The sequence below is a fragment of the Pseudonaja textilis genome, chromosome 3, assembly GCF_049901715.1.
Source record: "Pseudonaja textilis isolate UNSWEBS1 chromosome 3, rPseTex1.2, whole genome shotgun sequence".
Classification (NCBI taxonomy): Eukaryota; Metazoa; Chordata; class Lepidosauria; order Squamata; family Elapidae; genus Pseudonaja; species Pseudonaja textilis.
Window position 1 is genome coordinate 65,717,162 of NC_141992.1, and position 17,645 is coordinate 65,734,806.

General features: G+C 35.3%; 1 protein-coding gene across 12 annotated transcripts in view; it reads left to right on the forward strand.

The window, feature by feature from the left end:
* Window positions 1–17,645, forward strand: part of NFIA (nuclear factor I A) — a 485,231-nt gene that overhangs the window by 343,935 nt on the left and 123,651 nt on the right. The window lies entirely within an intron of this gene.

The window sequence follows — 17,645 nt, forward strand, 5'->3', positions numbered from 1 at the left end:
TATTGCTGAAAGAACAAATAATTCTGAAATTAGGGCCTTTAATACTTGGCCTTCAAGTATAGCATACAATTTCTTAGCTATAGCTTGCTTACTGTTAATCAGATTTTTTTTTCATTTTACTGATGTTGGTTAGGTGAGAAATACAAAGCCCACCAACATTCTAAACAGTTATGATTTGGCAATAAAATGTTGATAATACATAGCTTTTAATAAAAAAAGTACACACATTTTTTCAAAGAATTGGTTATATTTACATGTAAACTTGAAAAGGGTACAGTATTCATTAGCCCAGCTGTTCTCCTGTGCTTGCTGATTTAATTACGTATTAAAAAGGAGTTGTTTCCTTGAATATCTTCAGTATTCAAATCAGTCATCTTGATAACTCCAAAGCATTTCCTAACTCTGTCTTCAAAAATAAAAGGTACCTTGTTCTTCCTAACAGTAAAAAGTATCAAACAATTTCTTACACTTGTTCATGGAATCTTTCTGATAATTGCACTGAGTTTGTTAAAGTGGCATAATTAGTCAATTATAGACTTTTGTATTTGTAAAGATAAGGTTAGACAGTATGTCTAGGTTGATAATTCAAAGGAATATCTGAAAAAAAACAGAAGAATGATCAAGTAAAATCTAAGTGGGTCTAAATCATAGCACAAAACTTATTTCAGTGGAATTTAAATTTGTGCTTCAGTGTCTGTCTTGGTATCAATGTAATTTACAATATGTTTAACTTTGGATAGATGGAACTTTTCAAAGTAGGCTATATAGAGTTCAAATACATTAAACCTGGTTCTAGTTTTGCAATAATAGAAAAGTGAAAAAAAATGACACTCCCATTCCTCAAATGCTAGATAGAAGAAATTGAGTAAGCAGCCTAAAAAAAGTGTACTCAACAAGAAAGAAAAAAGATGGCAAAATATACTGTACAGGGATAACCTCCGTTTTCACTACAAGTATATGCAGAATTATCCATTGTAAATACAGACTAGAATCATGAAGATGGTTGTTTTGGTGGGGAAGAGTTAAAAAAATTATCTGCCAATAGAAGTTTTTCAGTTCAGGACAAATCTTCTTTTCCCATTAGTACATGACCCCTTTAGTTTCTTTAGATGAAGAGAAGATTTTGTGTTATATGTTCTATTTCAAGACTTGTACTTAACATTTAGACGTGATATCAAAGAGTTGTTTACATAATAACAGAGTTGGAAGGATCCTGGAAGGTTAACTAATCTAACCCCATACTCCAGCAGGAGATCCTGCAGGAGATTCCAGACAACTGGCTGTCCAATATTTTCTTGAAAACTCCACGGAGCACCCATAACTACTGGTTAATTGTTCTCACTGTCCGGAAATTTCTCTTTAGTTCCAGATTGGTGCTCTCCTTGGTTGGTTTCCATCCATTGCTTCTTGTTTTGCCTTCATATTCTTGGAGAATAGGTTGACCCCCTTTTCTTTGTAGCAGCCCCTCAAGAATTTTGCATATATTTAAATGTTTACATATATAAATATGTTACATATTTGGATTATGTAGAAAGCCAATAATTTAGATCCTCATATAATGCCATTACTTTGAAACTGACATTAAAACTAGGCTATTGTAATAATGTAATAATAAAACTGAGAAAGGAATAAATAAAACCATATCTAACATTAATTTGCCTTTACTGAGAACCCAGTATATCAGTAAAGAAGAAGACATGTAGAAAGGTTGCTAATCTAAGCAGTAATTTTAAAAGGTGTTAAAAGGTATTGATATTAATCGTATTCCCATGAAAGAAAGTGCATTATATATCATCCTTTCTAAATTACTTTACAAGTGGGAGCTATTAGCTTTTTGTCCAATCTTTTTAATTTTAGGAGGTTTGTTTCCCAGGAGTGGCCTGTTAAATTAATTCTGTGTTTTGCACTAGATAAAGGAACAAATTGTGCTTATAGCAGATTAATAAAAGTGCTAGTAGGAGGAACAATAATTTATTACATTATATACCATCCCAGCAACTCTGAACTTTACAGAAATCTATAGTCTGGGGGAAAATGGGACACAAATGTTACTGCCAGTTGTTGTTTTTTCACGTATAGAATAACTGGAAAACTTTTTCTGACACCATTTCTGGTTGATTTCCAAATAAAATTATTCATTGTTTGAAAAAGTTGGAAATTTGAAAGACTGGATTGTGACCATTTTTTAAAATATTGTGATTGGACAGTGGAAAAATACAATAAGCTTCTTGTTTAAAACTCAAATTTACTCCAATTGGTCACAGATCCTGTTGTTTTCAGTGAAACTTACATGCATTGGGTTGAATACATTGATCCATAGTCATGGTTTGGTTTGTTGATCTTATCACAATTGGGCTGAGCTCATATATGAGATCATAAACTATGGTTTACAAACCACAAGAGTTCACATAGGTTTCTTAGTCAAATTCAGATAAACCATATTAATTCCAAAGTCATTATATATTTACTTTGTAGACTTTCCTCAGTAAAAGTGCCATAACAATGGTTGTAAATGCCTGTAAAACCAAGTCACATATAGCTTTGCTATAAGTCATTCAATGCATGTTGGAAGTATAATTACATCATGTTCAATGTTGCCTAACACTTTCAAGGTATCTCATTTTAGTATCCCTTCTAAAAGTCACAGAGTTAAAGAATCTGCTGGCAATTACCTTATTTATCATCATAGGTCAGCTTGGTTTATAATATTTAAATTGCAGTTTAAGGAGTATAAAAGAAAGACTTGTCTTCTAGTTGTTAAGGTTGTGTGAAGCCAAAAAATAAAATAAAAGGTTGCAGATACTTGAAGTCTCAGGGTAAAGCAGATACTTTTTTTTTCTTTTTCTGGATTTACACAAAAGCCTGAAAAGGGGAGGAGAGGGCTATTTTAATGAATAGCAGTTCAGTGCTACGTTTATAGGCAAGTCTGCAGCTCTTCTTCACAGTTATATTCAAAGTATGGCCTAGTAACTTTCCAGTAAAATGTGTTGGTATAAACATGAGGCATGGCACTTTCTTTTTTCACTCCATGCTTGAGAGAAGACTAAAAGCGTCATTCTGGAGTCATTCCACAAAGTTTTCTCCACTTCAAGTTATGTAACTTTGTTTTATTCTAATTGGAATGGCTTCAAATATATCACACTAAAATCAGGAAGGGGAAGAACAAATTCTTATCAAAGAAAATGAATGATTTCCCATTCCATGAACAAGGTATTTTGTCTTATTGCATGGCGTAGTACTCCTATCAAAATATTCAGGGTGTGATACTGGAGAAGAATTAATAAGCTGTAGATTTAGAACACGTTGCAGTGAACATATTCAACCATTTCACTGTTTTTCCAGAATGAAACGTTCTGGAATATCTGTTTAACTGAAATTCAGATTATCTAAAAGATGCCAGACAGAAAGAGGCATGTGTGCTGAAAATAAACACAGAAGTGACCTCCTGATTCCAGCCAGAGAAAGAAGACATTAGACTGGCTAAATGAAACATTGTCCTGGTTTCTTAGTGCCAAGCTACATATTTTACTAAGTGGCTTTGTACACTTAGCACAACTAACTCAGACTTTCCCTCATGGGAAACACATCATTCTTAAGCAGCAGGTAGAGTTGGCCCCCTCACAAACTCAACAGAGAGTGACTTACTCATCTCCACCCTTCCTAATTTTAATCCCTCAGCTTTTAGACTGTGTGTGTGAAAAAATATAGAATTTATAAAACCAGTCTGTTTTAGTGGGGCTGTTCTGTGTCTTTGTTACAGTCTCAGGAGTAGGAGAAAGTATTATCCTCCTCAGTATCTAGGACTAGGCTGTTTTGATCTACTTTAGTTGACTGGGCTTTTATATTCATACAACACAATAGTTCTCTTTGACCAGTTACACATGTTACAACATGAAAATAGCCAGTTGTGTAGCATTGAGTAACTCTTTGTTTTATCCTGTCCTTCATACCTATATCTTTAGCAAGATTATCTCTTTCCAGTGTTATCCAAAGCAACTGTGCTACTGGAACCTAGAATGTTAAGAAAAAGCTACTATTACATCAGTGAGCAATAAGTATCTGGATGAATATTTACTTGGCATATGGCATACAATGCCAGGGAAATCTACACATGTTAGACATGCAATGCAGTCTTGATAGTCTAGCATCCTAATTCATTCTGTTCAGCAATCATGCACCTATCCTTGGTGCACCTCAGGGTGTGAACTAGTTTTGTACTAGGTCACTAGTGGCACTCTGGTTGCTGGTTTATTCGGTCTCACCTCGTGCTGAAATGCCTTCCAACCAGCCACATCCAGCCCCAGATTCCACTTTCCTCTCACATGAACACAGCTAGGGTCCCTCCCCAACCATCATTTATTTACTTGCAATATTTCATGCTTTCAAACTACTAGGTGGGCAGGAGCTAGGGATCAAGCGACAGGAGCTCCTTCATCTCACAGAGCTGAGCTCAAACCCCTGGAATGCAGTCCATTTCTGGCCGGCAGTTCCAGTATTATTAAGCCCCTGTGCCATTGCGTCCCTTCTGGATGAATAATCTGGATGGAATATATTAAGCAAATGTCTAGTGAGGATATAAAACTGTAACACTGATATTATAATTTATGTCTTACCATCGTAGAAAGGCTTGTGTGATTTTTCCATCATTCACCTCTAGTTGAAATTTCTTGGTTTCATGTGGCTTCTCATGATATAAACTATGGGATAAACTTGCTTGGTAAGAATAAATTGGAATATTAAACATAACATTTATTCCATCTGGAATTTATAAAGATTGAATTCTTGCATTTTACAAACTGTTTTTGGTCCAATTTTAGAATTAAAAGTCATTGGCCATTGTCACAACTTATTATAGGAGTGCTCTTCATGGAAATAATGCACATTATTATATTATATTTTTAAAAAGCGTTTTGGAATTCATATAAGTACAACTCTTTTCTGCCCTTTGTTAAAGCAACCATCTTTTTCAAATTTCTCTGTGAGCCTTATAACAATAAGTGGTTCCATTTAAATTAGATAATCTTAAACCAATCCCTTAAAATATTCCCAATGTATTTCATGCTCACAGAAAAGTTGTCCTGCCTGTCAATGAGAGGGAGGACACTGGGAGGGAGGGAGGGAGAGATAGGTCAACTCAATGACTAGTAGAGAGGAGTTGAGCTTTCAAGAAGTCCAAAGCATTTCTTCTAAATCAGTGTTTCTCAACCATAGCTCCTTGAAGTTGGATGGACTTCAACTCCCAGAATTGAAGTCTATCCATCTTCAAGAGGCCAAAGTTGAAAAACACTGTTCTAAATCATTCTTAAAGTATGCACACCTTGTTCTGTGAATTAATTTTACTTTTGCAAATATGCAAGTGTCCCCGTATATATGTATGCAAGTTATGAACAGTACGAGTTTTCTTAATGAATTTAAAAGATGTAATCTTAGTTGCTAAAAACATACCATCTCAATGGAACTCTCTTACAGTACCATTTATATATAGTACCTATGCAGGGTGGGGTTTTTTGAAAAATATGTCTCTTTGGTATTAGTGATACTGTGGTATATGTGAATATAGAACTACAGTGCAATTTGGGGCATGTCTAATAAGAAATGCATTTAACTGAGTTCAATGGCACTTATACCCAATAAGATATCAGCCTTAGCCCAGAACCTATCATCACTGCCACTGTTTTGTGAATTCCCTGTTATAGATATGGAACATGGTTGATTATCAACTCAAAATAAAGGTCAATCCAATTCACTGTCAGTTCTCAAGACACAATTAAGGCCAAGCGTGAAGGCTGCTTCATCAGTGACCTCTATAATTTTCAAGATTTGCCAATTGGTGAAGGACTACATATTCCACAGTTGTTAACCATTAATCCTCACCGCAGAATATACTGAGAAAAAAGGAAAAGGACTACATATTTCACAGTTGTTAACCATTAATCCCCACAGCAGAATATACTGAGAAATAAGGAAAAGGACTCGATCAAGCAAGACTCATATAAAGTACTGAAATATGAAGCAAATACTTTGGATTTGACAACATTGCTCAATATTAGTGATTCCAGCAAGTGAGAGAGAAATGCAAATGTCTACCTTTCTAGTTGCAGCAAACAGAATTGAATGAACAGATAGCATAGGGGTGTCAAACTGGCGGTCCATGGGCAGGATGCATCAAATGCATGACACTGAGAGTTTGACATCCATATTCTTGCTCTTCTGACATTCAAAATGACAACAATAAAGAATAGGTTGTCTTAATAGCTTCTCCTTCTTGATCTCCCTGCCTATCCAGATCATCTGTGGGGAAAAGGTAAAAAAAAAAATCAAGATGGTGAACGCAGAAATATGTCTACCATTTTGCCATTTTTAATTGCCTTCCTCCAGTGTCCCTGATTCCTATCTTGGGGAATCTTTACAGAATTTTGTCAGACTCCAATTACAGGTAGTCCTCAACTTACGACCACAACTGAGCCCAGCATTTATGTTGCTAAGTGAAACATTTCTTGAGTTTTGCCTCATTTTATGACTTTTCTTCCCACATTTGTTAAGTGAATCACTGCAGTGGTTAAATGAGTAACCCAGTTGTTAAGCGAAACTGGCTTCCCCATTGGCTTCGCTTTTCAGGAAGGTCACAAAAACCTTCCTGCAGGACACTGCAACCGTCATAAATATGAATCACTTGCCACGCATCAGAATGTAAATCACATGACCCGGGGGATGCTGCAATGGTCATAAGTGTGAAAAATGCCTTTTTTAAAACTTTAAAAAAATCTCACCCATTTAGTTGTTGTCAGGAGGTACAAATTTCAAACATATGTTGTCAAAAGAAGTATGGGCAAGCACATTAGATCTCTGGCATTAATAAAGGCAGCCTTTTTTTCAAGCTGAAAAAGATTAAAGCTGTTTTAAGGAGTATCTCAATTAAAGAATGTATGTAAGAGAAAGTTAAAGAGAGAAAATTCGTTTGCATAAAATCTCGTCACTAGAGCCAAGAGTAAGTCAGGTTATGGCCCAGTGGAAAGGGCCTAATGAGATCATTGATGGCATAATGGGCTGCTCAGTTTACTTCCTGAGAGGATCTAAATCTCCATCTACTAATGATCATTACTTTCTAGGTTAGCTATGTTTATTCTATTTCTATTTTATCATTTTGCATGATGGTTAGATACTGGTTATCTTACAGAAAGAATTTTTTGTGTGGAAAAGGCTTTATTGCATAGAATATCCAGTGGAATTTCTAGCTTGTTATACTTGTCATCCAGATCTTCTAGAAAAAGTGTTGTTTCTTGCACACATTTTTCGGTTACTGCTGTTTTTTAATGTGCAGATCTATTTGCCTATCTATGTTGTCATAGTGGTGGCTGTTTTAATATACTGTTTAAACCTCTACTATTTGAGGATTTTCAGTCTAATTGGCACTACTCTGATTTTCTTTTAATGCTTTATTTTCTCTGTCATTCAAAAAAGCCAAACCGTTATTAAGCAAAGATTTCAGATTGGGTCAACGGGATTGTCGAATTACCAGATTACCTTTACTTTTTCCAACCATTCAGTTATCTTACTCATCTTATGTCTTGAGGCAATTTAAAGTATTTATGCTGGTTCCTATTAATATTTTACAACTTTAGTGGTAAATGTTATAATATCCCTATGAGAAACATAGAAATATCAGGAGAAAGGCTGAGATCCCGATTAACTTTCCTCTTTTTTACTAATTTTATTGAGATAGCAACGTTATTCATATCACTCCATTATTACTAATAGTCCATGTAGATCTGGTATTTTTTTCTTGTACCAGATGCAGGTAAAAATGCTACTTTTAGTCAAATTCTGGTGAAATTTTCTGCTGTGTCTTGCCAGGCCCACTAAATTAATCTTTGGAAATTGTGTTAATGGTTAGTTATTCAGAGCTTGAATGTTTTTCTGTATCCAAATAAAGTGGGTTTTTTTCCCTTTGTTGTTTAGTAGGGCAAACTCACGGCCTGCAGCCCAGATGCATCATGTCCCTGTCCCCCGGTCTCCCTGTTTAGCGACGGAGAAAAAAGTCCCAATATATCACATGACGACACTGTGATGACGCGAGTTTAACACCCCCTGTTTTAGACCATAATGTAATCACCATAATAATAAATGATTGGCTGATTGATGAAATTGGATGCAGTTAATGTATACATTCGCAATATTAGAAATGAATCTTTCTAATATTGTGTATGTGTACCTTTTTATGGTTTGGAACCAAATTGTCATGTATTTCCATGACAAATGAGTTCAAGGGGAGAAGTAAAATAAGAAAATAGGTAAATGGATTAAGAAGAAGAGAGACTAAAAAACTCAAACACAAAAATGAATCTAGATTAGTTTTAAACATGTGAAGAGCTTTAAATGACCGGATGCAATCTTGTAATTCCTCACTTTAGCAACTCATGTACTAAAATTAAGATGATACGGAGTAAAGTAACTGGCACAGGGAACATTTAATGTTTAGAATAAATTATATAAGCTCATATCTGCTGTTCTGCTTCTTCTCCCACTATCATGAAATAGATTGAAAAAGCTTGGAAACCAGAGAGCTTGAAGTAATGATGCAATTGGGATGGCAACTATAATGCAGACACAGAGAAATTCAGAGCAAATCCAGTAAAACATCAGCTAAGGGGTTTATATATAGCCTACACAGTGACACCAAAGAAGGGTCAGGTTTTCATCATTATATTGTCTACAAGGCACTATCCAAGGAATTTTTTTAAGCAGAAAGAATTTCGTGCTTGGGATAATGCATTCCTATTTATTAGGCATTACATAAATAAAATTGTTTGCATTTGCTGCATCTTGAATTCATATTGGCTACAGTGCAGATGTGGAGAGCTCCTGAAACTTTGTCATAATTACTTGAACAGATTTCAAATGTTGCTGCCTCAGGACACAAGTGGGGTGCTTAGAGATGTGGAAACTACAGTTGATCTTCCAAATATTTCTGAAAGAGAAGCTGTTCCTGCCACTTCTATTGTTCCTTTCAACATGTATTGTTTCATGAGACTATAAAATGCAAATGTGGTTTTTACATTCCTCTATCAAAACACATCTGCAATAATAATTCACATGAAAATTAACATGAAAATGCATGAAGTTTGAAGCCAATAGAGTTGCCCATCCAACTCAAAATAGATACAGCTAGTTCTCAACTTATGACCAGTCTTTTAACTTCTTTTGGCTGTAGTAAATCATTGCAAAAATGTGGGCACTGGATTGCCTTACCTCACCAGAAGATATTTTATATAAATGTTAATAGATGGCTTGAGTGCTTTACTGTTGCAACACTAAAGAATTTTGGAAGTTAAATATTAATGACATATTAATGTCAACAACTACTAAAAATGAAGAATTAAAATGCTCAGGAATGCAGCTAAACAATCCTTTCAGACAGGTTTCAGGGTCATTTAGTTCAAATCTCAAACACATAAGAACTCAATAACAAAGAAAGATCTAAGATTGGAGCATGAAGGCTTTGTTGTTGATTTACTATCTAGCACTGATTAACATGAGGCATATTTCTATACTATAATGATGCGCAAAGTGGATAAATTTATCTCCAGAACTTTGTTTTTCTCGCAGACAAGCCAGTTTAATTTTGTTTTGGGGTAGATTCTTCACATTTCTGCTTGTGCATTTGGCCAAGGGTAGCCAATATAATGTCATTAATATTTAGATGCTTGTCTCTTGATTTTTATATCACTACCACACCCTGGCAGTTTTGGGTGAAAATGTGCTCTGTAGTATACTATACTGTAGACACAGTGTACTGAGTCTTTTCCCCATCCCATTTCAGCTATGTAATTCTAAATATGTAGAGAAGATGTAAACATTTTTAAGCAATTTGTTTCTATCATTTTCGTACAGTGCACCTAGGAGACTTTGTAATGTATTTTTTGTAAATTTTCTTGTAGTTCTTGTTTTGCTTTTAAAACAGCAAAAACACAATGCTAATTTTTTTAAATAAGAATTATTCATGTGACATTTTAAGGAAACAAAATTTAATAAAGATTTCTTATTTTTTTCCAAACATTGCATTTTTCTGGTAGATCTAAATGTTATTTGCCGCCGAGTTGGTAAGCAACCACATGCAAAAATGCACTAATAACATTTGAACTCTGATCTAATATTTCAGGGGGGTCAAACCTGATCTCATTGAGGGCCATATTGTGACATATTGGGCTGTAACACAATATATTGGCATTTTTTTGTGAATCTGGGTTGGGCGTGGCCTGTGCAGGCCATATACGGCCTGTGGGCCACCAGTTTGATAGGCCTGTCATATTTCATCAATAATTTGTACTTGGTTTGACAATGGTGCTCAGCAATACTTTCTTATTCTTCATTTGGCTTTTGTAAATATGGTTGCCAAATAATTGTATTGTTGCAAATTTGTTACTTACACACAAACACACACACACACAAATGAGTTAATGTGATTCAAGTGATAGATTAGGAGCAGGGAGACCCAGATTCAGGTTCTCAATTAGACACAGAAGGCCTAGCTAAAAAAGGTGGAGTATATCTACCAATCTTGCACTGAACTAACATAATCCATAATCTTCAACAAATAGGCTTTCATTCTGCAGTAAATTAATTCAGCTGATAACTTATTATTATTCTCAACCTGAATCAATTCACTATATGATATAGACTTCCTTATTGAATATTGTAGACTGTTTTTATTATTAACCTTTAGATATGTGAATGTTTTTAAATGACCCATGTACTTAGAATTTGCTGTCCATCATAACTAAACAGCTGATTAAAGAAAATATAAGACAGCAAAGTCACCAACTCTTAGTATCAGCACCTGATGTTAAACATATCAGTTGGAGCTATTTTCTATGTATTTGTCAAATATCCTCCTAAAAATGTGATTATTATGAACATCAAGGAAAGGAAAATGCATTGCCCATGTCATAATATAAATAATGCAAATATGTAACAGTGTATTTATGCCACACATGCTATATAACTTGATGTTATCCTGGCTTCTGCTAAGTCCCTATGGTTACAGTTTCCACCACTACTGATTGAAGAACTATGTTCCTTCAAAGGATGAGTTTAATTAATCTTAATTTTTCTTCCAGATAATTTATAGGATGACTGTAAACCTGTACTAGGAGAAGACCATAAAAGCTGGAATGTAAAGCTTTGTTCACAATTGTAGTAGTCTGTCTGGGAACAGTAGCATTTCAAATTCTATAATATGTCTATTCTTGCAAAGAACAGAACCATGCAAGTAGTGTTTTTACCCTGTGACATTCTATAAGAGCAAACACTTTTAAACTTGGAAGTTAATGAAGACTTCTGAAAATAACAAAGCATTCCCCCCTCCAAAAAATACAACAACCCCAAACCAATGGATCATCAGACAAATCATTCCAAAGTTCTCATCTAAGGCATAAATAACTCAGCTCGAACTATAATATTTTGGACATATTATGTAAAGATTTGTCTCTCTTTCAAAATCTATAATGCTGGGAAAGATGGAAGGAAAGAGAATAGGAAGTTGATCATCAGAAAGGTGGGTGGACTCAATTTCAGCAGAATGTAATACACTGTGGGAAGACCAGCTTGGGACAGATCATCCTGGAAAAAAATCTATGTGTTTGCTAAAAATTAACCACAACTTAATGACATATAAATCATCAATTTTTTTTACATATGTATAATTTTATTTATAGATTTTTTCATCAGTCTTCCTAAAATACTAGTACTAACTAATTCATGGTGCAAGGTAACTAAATAAACTTACAAGTACATGGCATGCCATAACAAACATTAAGCCATTAGATGCAAGTTTATTTGTGTGTGTGTGTGTGTGTGTGTGTGTGTAAGAGAGAGAGAGAGAAACAGAAAGAGAATTGGATTGATGAATTAGTGGTTTCAAGGTGTTGATGGTAAATATTAAATCTGTAATAAATGCTCACCTGAATTGTGCTATAGTGATATGATCTTTTTCATTCTAAAGAACTCCTAAAGAATTTTCTTCTATAAGACTTTTCTTTTACAAGAAACGTATTTTCTTTCTTTTCAAAAATTAACTTTTTGGAACAACATAAATCCCTTGGAAATGATTCTGGTCACATAGTTATGGGTTGTCTATTTTTATTTTGGAAACAAGAAGAAGAAATAATGCATTGTAATATTTGATTGACTGAATTTAATCCATTGTCTGTCTTAACTCAATTAAATAACCCCCAAATTGACAAATGGAGCATTTAGGTGAAAAAATTATTTGAAAATAATTGCCCATTGGCTCCTTTTATCTCTGGCTTTCTAAAATATACCAGCAAATGTTCCTGAATAGGTTACATAAAAAGAGCACTTGTCCTTCCATCTGGATTAATTGGGTAAGAGGGTTAGCGTAGAAACCATAGGTGGAGCCCTATTTATTATTTTAATAATTACTGTTTTCCTTTTCTATCTGAGCCGTAAGTCACGAGCAGGGGTGGATTCAAATTTTTAAACAACTGGTTCTGTGGGCATGGCTAGGTGGGTGTGGTCATGTAACTGGGTGGGCGTGGCTTCTTCTTTTTTGGCAGCAACCCCCTCCCAACGCTCTGGTTGCTTTGTTTTTGCCTCCTGAACACTCAGGTAAGCCTCCTGGGGGGAGGGGTTTGCTCCCAGGAAGCTTCCCTGAGGCCCAGAAAGCCCAAAAATGGAGCACAGGGGGCGCAGCACACACCCCCCATGTGCCCCTTTTTGCCTCCTGGGCAAAGCAGTAAGACAGCAAGGGGGATCCTGGCACAGCTGATCATTGGACCAGCTGATCATTGGGAGAAAAAAAGTAAGAAATACCGTAAGGAGTGACTGGGCGGGGAGGGGAGCGGAGGGGTGAGCAGAGGAGGATGGGGCCAGCCAGGGACACGATTTGCCAGTTCTCCAAACTGCGCAGAATCGTAACAATCGGTTCTCTAGAACCAGCCCGAACCGGTAGAATCCCACCCCTGGTCATAAATATCTTTTGTATGCCTAATGCTATCTTGAATCATTGAGGTGAGGTGAAGATTCTAAAACTGAATCTAAAAAGTCGCCATTGTTATTTCATATATTACAGATACAGTTGTGGGGCTGGTTAAAACAGGCCAACAAAACTATGGCAGCAATGGTTTTAAAAGAATATCTCTTTATTATGTTCTTAGGGTAGAATTTCTCTGTCTTTTTGTGAGGCCATAACTATTCCAAAATGATTAATCATCTATAGATTCCATTTCAATTATTTTGAAAGGAATTTGAAGAGTATGTCATAATCTACTCTGACTAATGGAAATGTTTATTAATAATTATGATTCTGCTCTGAACATTTTTCTTTGGATTAGAAATGTGCAAAAGCTAAAAATGCTAATGAGGCATCTGTTGTTTTTTGTACTGCAGATCCTTAAAGGGTATCTGTGCTATGAATAAATTGTTAATTTTTATTTCACTCCAAATTTTTCATTTTTAATATTATAGCAATAGTAACTTATTTAAGCTACTCGTCTTATTTCATCTTTTAAAGTTTCAATTCTAATTATATTCTTTGGCTATTAAGAACCTGCTATCAAAACATCTTCAAGCAAACAACCAAACTGAAGAGAGCATCTCTGGGTTATCTTAAGCTGTTTTTCAGTCAACTGAGTGGGAAGCTAACAACTTTAAGTTGCATGGACTTAAATGCACACTAGCCTTGTAGGATTGTAACTTATGGTGACAACTTTGATATGTTTTGTAGGCTCTTCTCTTTTGGGGGCAGTCTAGAGACAAATTTAAAAGCTGTCCTGATTCCCTATTACAGTTTTACAATACAGATTGTCCTCGACTTACAACCACAGTTGAGCCCAAAATTTATGTTGCAAAATGAGACATTTGTTAAAAAGAGTTTTGCCCTATTTTACGACTTTTCTTACCATCAATACTAAGTGAATCATTGCAGTTCTTGACTTAGTAACCCAGTTGTTAAGTGAACCTGGCTTCCCCATTGACTTAGCTTCTCAGTATGCTGCAAAAGGTGATCACATGACCCTGGGACACAGCAACCATTGTAAATATGCAGCAGTTGAGCAAGCATTCTAATTTTTATCATGTGACCACAGGGATGCTGCATTGGTTGTAAGTGTGAAAAAACTCACAAGTCACTTCTTCTGTCCCATTGTAACTTTGAACGGTCACCAAATGAACTGTTGTAAGTTGAGGACTACCTGTATTACAGTTTAGGATGACTGTCTTTATTTCAGCTCTGTCATGAAGTGATAATAATTTATTTATCTATGTTCAACAGATAGATATGTCTAGCTTTATTAACATTCCGGTCTGCTATAAGTACATTTCCTTCCTTCTCATCACCATCCTCCTCTTCCTTGCTACCTCAGAGAGATTACCATATTTCCCCGAAAATAAGACCCTGACATATTTTTTTCCACCAAAAAAGGCACCAGGTTGTATTTTCAGGGAAATAGAGTAGATTAGTACTTCTCGACCACAGCAACATCCGTTCTTTTTAACTGCGGAATTCTGGGAATTGAAGTCCTCAGATCTTAAAGTTTCTGAGGTGGATTAGACATGTGTCTTTTGTGTAGGCATTTACTTGCATAATATCTGATGCTTTCCAAAGCATCAGATTTATTCTGGCTCTTTCTAAACACAGTTTTAAGTGTCCTTTTGGGAAAAAAACACAAAAGATTTTTAGACATGTTTTTAGTGCTGTCTTAAAAGAATTTTGGATCTGTGTTTCAAAAAACAGCAATTGAAGGTTGATTGAAAGCAGGAAAAAGCCAGCTTCTGCCAGCTTCCAAGAGAAATGAAAGGTTGATGATAGTTTGACAGAATAAAAATGGGAAAGGAATGAGAGATAACTACTGTATTTCAGTTAAAAAAAGGTTATTAAACTAAACAGCCATTCTGTCATCAAGTACAAAAGAATTTTATTGGCATACTTTTTATTTTTTAAATAAGAAACAAATTAGTCTGACCTAAACTATCTGTTTACACTGTTAAACAGATTCAAGTAGATGTAATGATATCTGAAAGTATATTTATCTTTATACTATACATAGAGCAAATTATGGTATGTTTGTCCAAATAAACTGGTCCACTAGGCCAGGGGTGTCAAACTCACGTCATCACGGTGGCATCACATGATGTATTGGGACTTTTTCCCCTTCACTAAACCAGGTGTGGGCGTGGCCAGCACATGATGCACTAGGCCATGTATTAAAAATATATTGATAATATATGTGAACAAAACTTTCACCATCCATTTATGAATCTTAATCTGACGCTTGAATATCACAGAATTAATGTCACAGTGATAATTTCCAAGCCAGGCAGTGATTTAGTCTTAGCTTATGTAGTATACAAGAAAAAATATATAATTGTCAACCTTGCAAATTAATCCAGATGAGAAGCACATCTAGTACCATCTCTATCCTTATTTTAAGGTTACATTAACATAATCTTGCAAGTCTGAAACTACATCTCCTTCACCTTGCCTTTAAAGTCCAAGAAACTAGAGATAATCCCTTCTTAGATGTTTGCCATACTTCATTTGTTCTGCGGGCTCAGCTGTCTCTTATCTGACTTTTACATAATCTGAGGCTCTTCTGTGCCACAAAGTCATTCTCACATTTTACAACAATGTTATTCCATATTTTACTTTTATATATTGACAATTATTCTAGCTGGCAACACTGAGTTTGAGTGGACAGGCTGAAAACCCCATTCCTTAATAATACCATCTCATTTCCAGCTGTGTTTTTACACTGTTTTTTTTTCCTTTTTCACCCTGTTCTGGCATATTGCTGTTGTTTCAGTTATTCTTTCAAAGTGCCCCTGTAAATAATGTCATAGGTATCTAGTTTATAGGTATTGTGAGAAAATACATGATTATATATACCCATAATCTCCCAGGAGGCACGGCAATTAATATGTGATAGGACTTTGTGTGTAAGTAAGAAGAAAATGTACTTCAGTTTTATTTTCCCTCTGAGTTATTTTGATGTTTATACTTGTGTTTCTCTATTTAAAAGAGGAAGCTTGGCATAAATTTTTATAATAAATACATAACACAATAAATGAATTACTGGGTTGTGATTTTGGTGAGGGTTTATTTTGCTTAATCTATAGATTTGGATAGATTTTACACATTACCTCAAATTATGTTTGGTCACAAGAAGATATTCATGACTTGAACTTGATAATATATGATCAAGCTTAGCCTAAGATAGAGATTACTCTCTCTGAGGTTTGCAGACCAACACATGAAGATACAATTGCTATGGGACTAAGTAGATAACAGTAGACAAGATCTGTGCAAAGAGAGCTTGCCTGAATAAGTCAGCTTGAATTTAATTAGTAATAGAGTGGTCCAAATTTGTTCCAGGAATTAAAGTCACATAGTGAGTCAATCCAATACTTTAGAATAAAGTAAGTCACGTTAGGAAATGGAAGAACAAACATCACAAACTAGTGATTTCCAACAAAGAAAACAACTGTTTTCTTAAAGGCAAAGCAGCTACATAAATCTATCTGCAGGTACCTGGCTTCAATTATTCGTTTCTTACTGTTTGCCTAGTGAAGGGCCTCATTGAGGAGCATTGCTCTGCTTAATGGGGGGAAGATGGGGAGGGCCTCGGGACGGTTTCTCATTGTTTGACTGTTCAACAGGAGATGCCCGGGGCTACTTAGTCTCAAATGAATCCTGGATTAATGATTTCTGAAGCTGCCAATCCACAGGTTCAGCTGGAGCTACATTGTCAAACTCAGATTCTGATTTGTGCCTCATAACAGAGGTGGTTCATAGGACTTAAACCCAGGATATCCTACTGGTTTTGACATTTGGGCCTTCAAAGTAATGGCCTTCAAAATAATCCTGCAGAGCCAGGTTGTTAGATGGACTGCCATTTCCCAATTTTTTATTTTTATTTTATTTATTTGTTTGTCAAACATGTACAAGATAACAAGTATAAGTATGAACATAAACAAGAACAAAGGAAGTAAATACAAATAAATGGGGACAGGAAAACAGGGACGGAAGGCACGCTGGTGCACATATGCATGTCCCCTTTAAGGACCTCACCCATGGTGAGGTCCATGGTAGACAGTTTGAGGTTGAAGCTGTTAAATTTATACAATTATATGTATACAATTACACATTTATAGAATTACATTTCTCTACCTTACCAGATTCATAATAGAAGGCAAGATGCAGGTTCCGTCATTTAAAGAGTTACATTTGGTGGACCCAAAGCAGCAGGCCTTCTTGGCTGTGGCACCCATGTTGTTGAATGTCTTCCCCCTTATGTTAGGCTGGTATCATCACTCTTGACTTTCCAAAAGTCTCTCAAGACCTAGTTGTGCCATTAGGCTTAGGTACACCAGGGAACTGGCAAACTAGTAAGACATCACAGTTATTATTAAGCTCCCTTCACCAATTATTTTTAGCTGCATTTTATATTTTTAAACATTTTTAAACATCATTATAATTGTTATTTATGAATGGTTGTTTTTTTTTAAATTTTGTAATACACTGTAATACACTGCCCAAAGTCACTTGTGACATGGGCACCTATATAATCTTGAAAAATAAATACAATTGGCTACATAAAGAAAGATAACATTTGATGTAAAATGCTTTT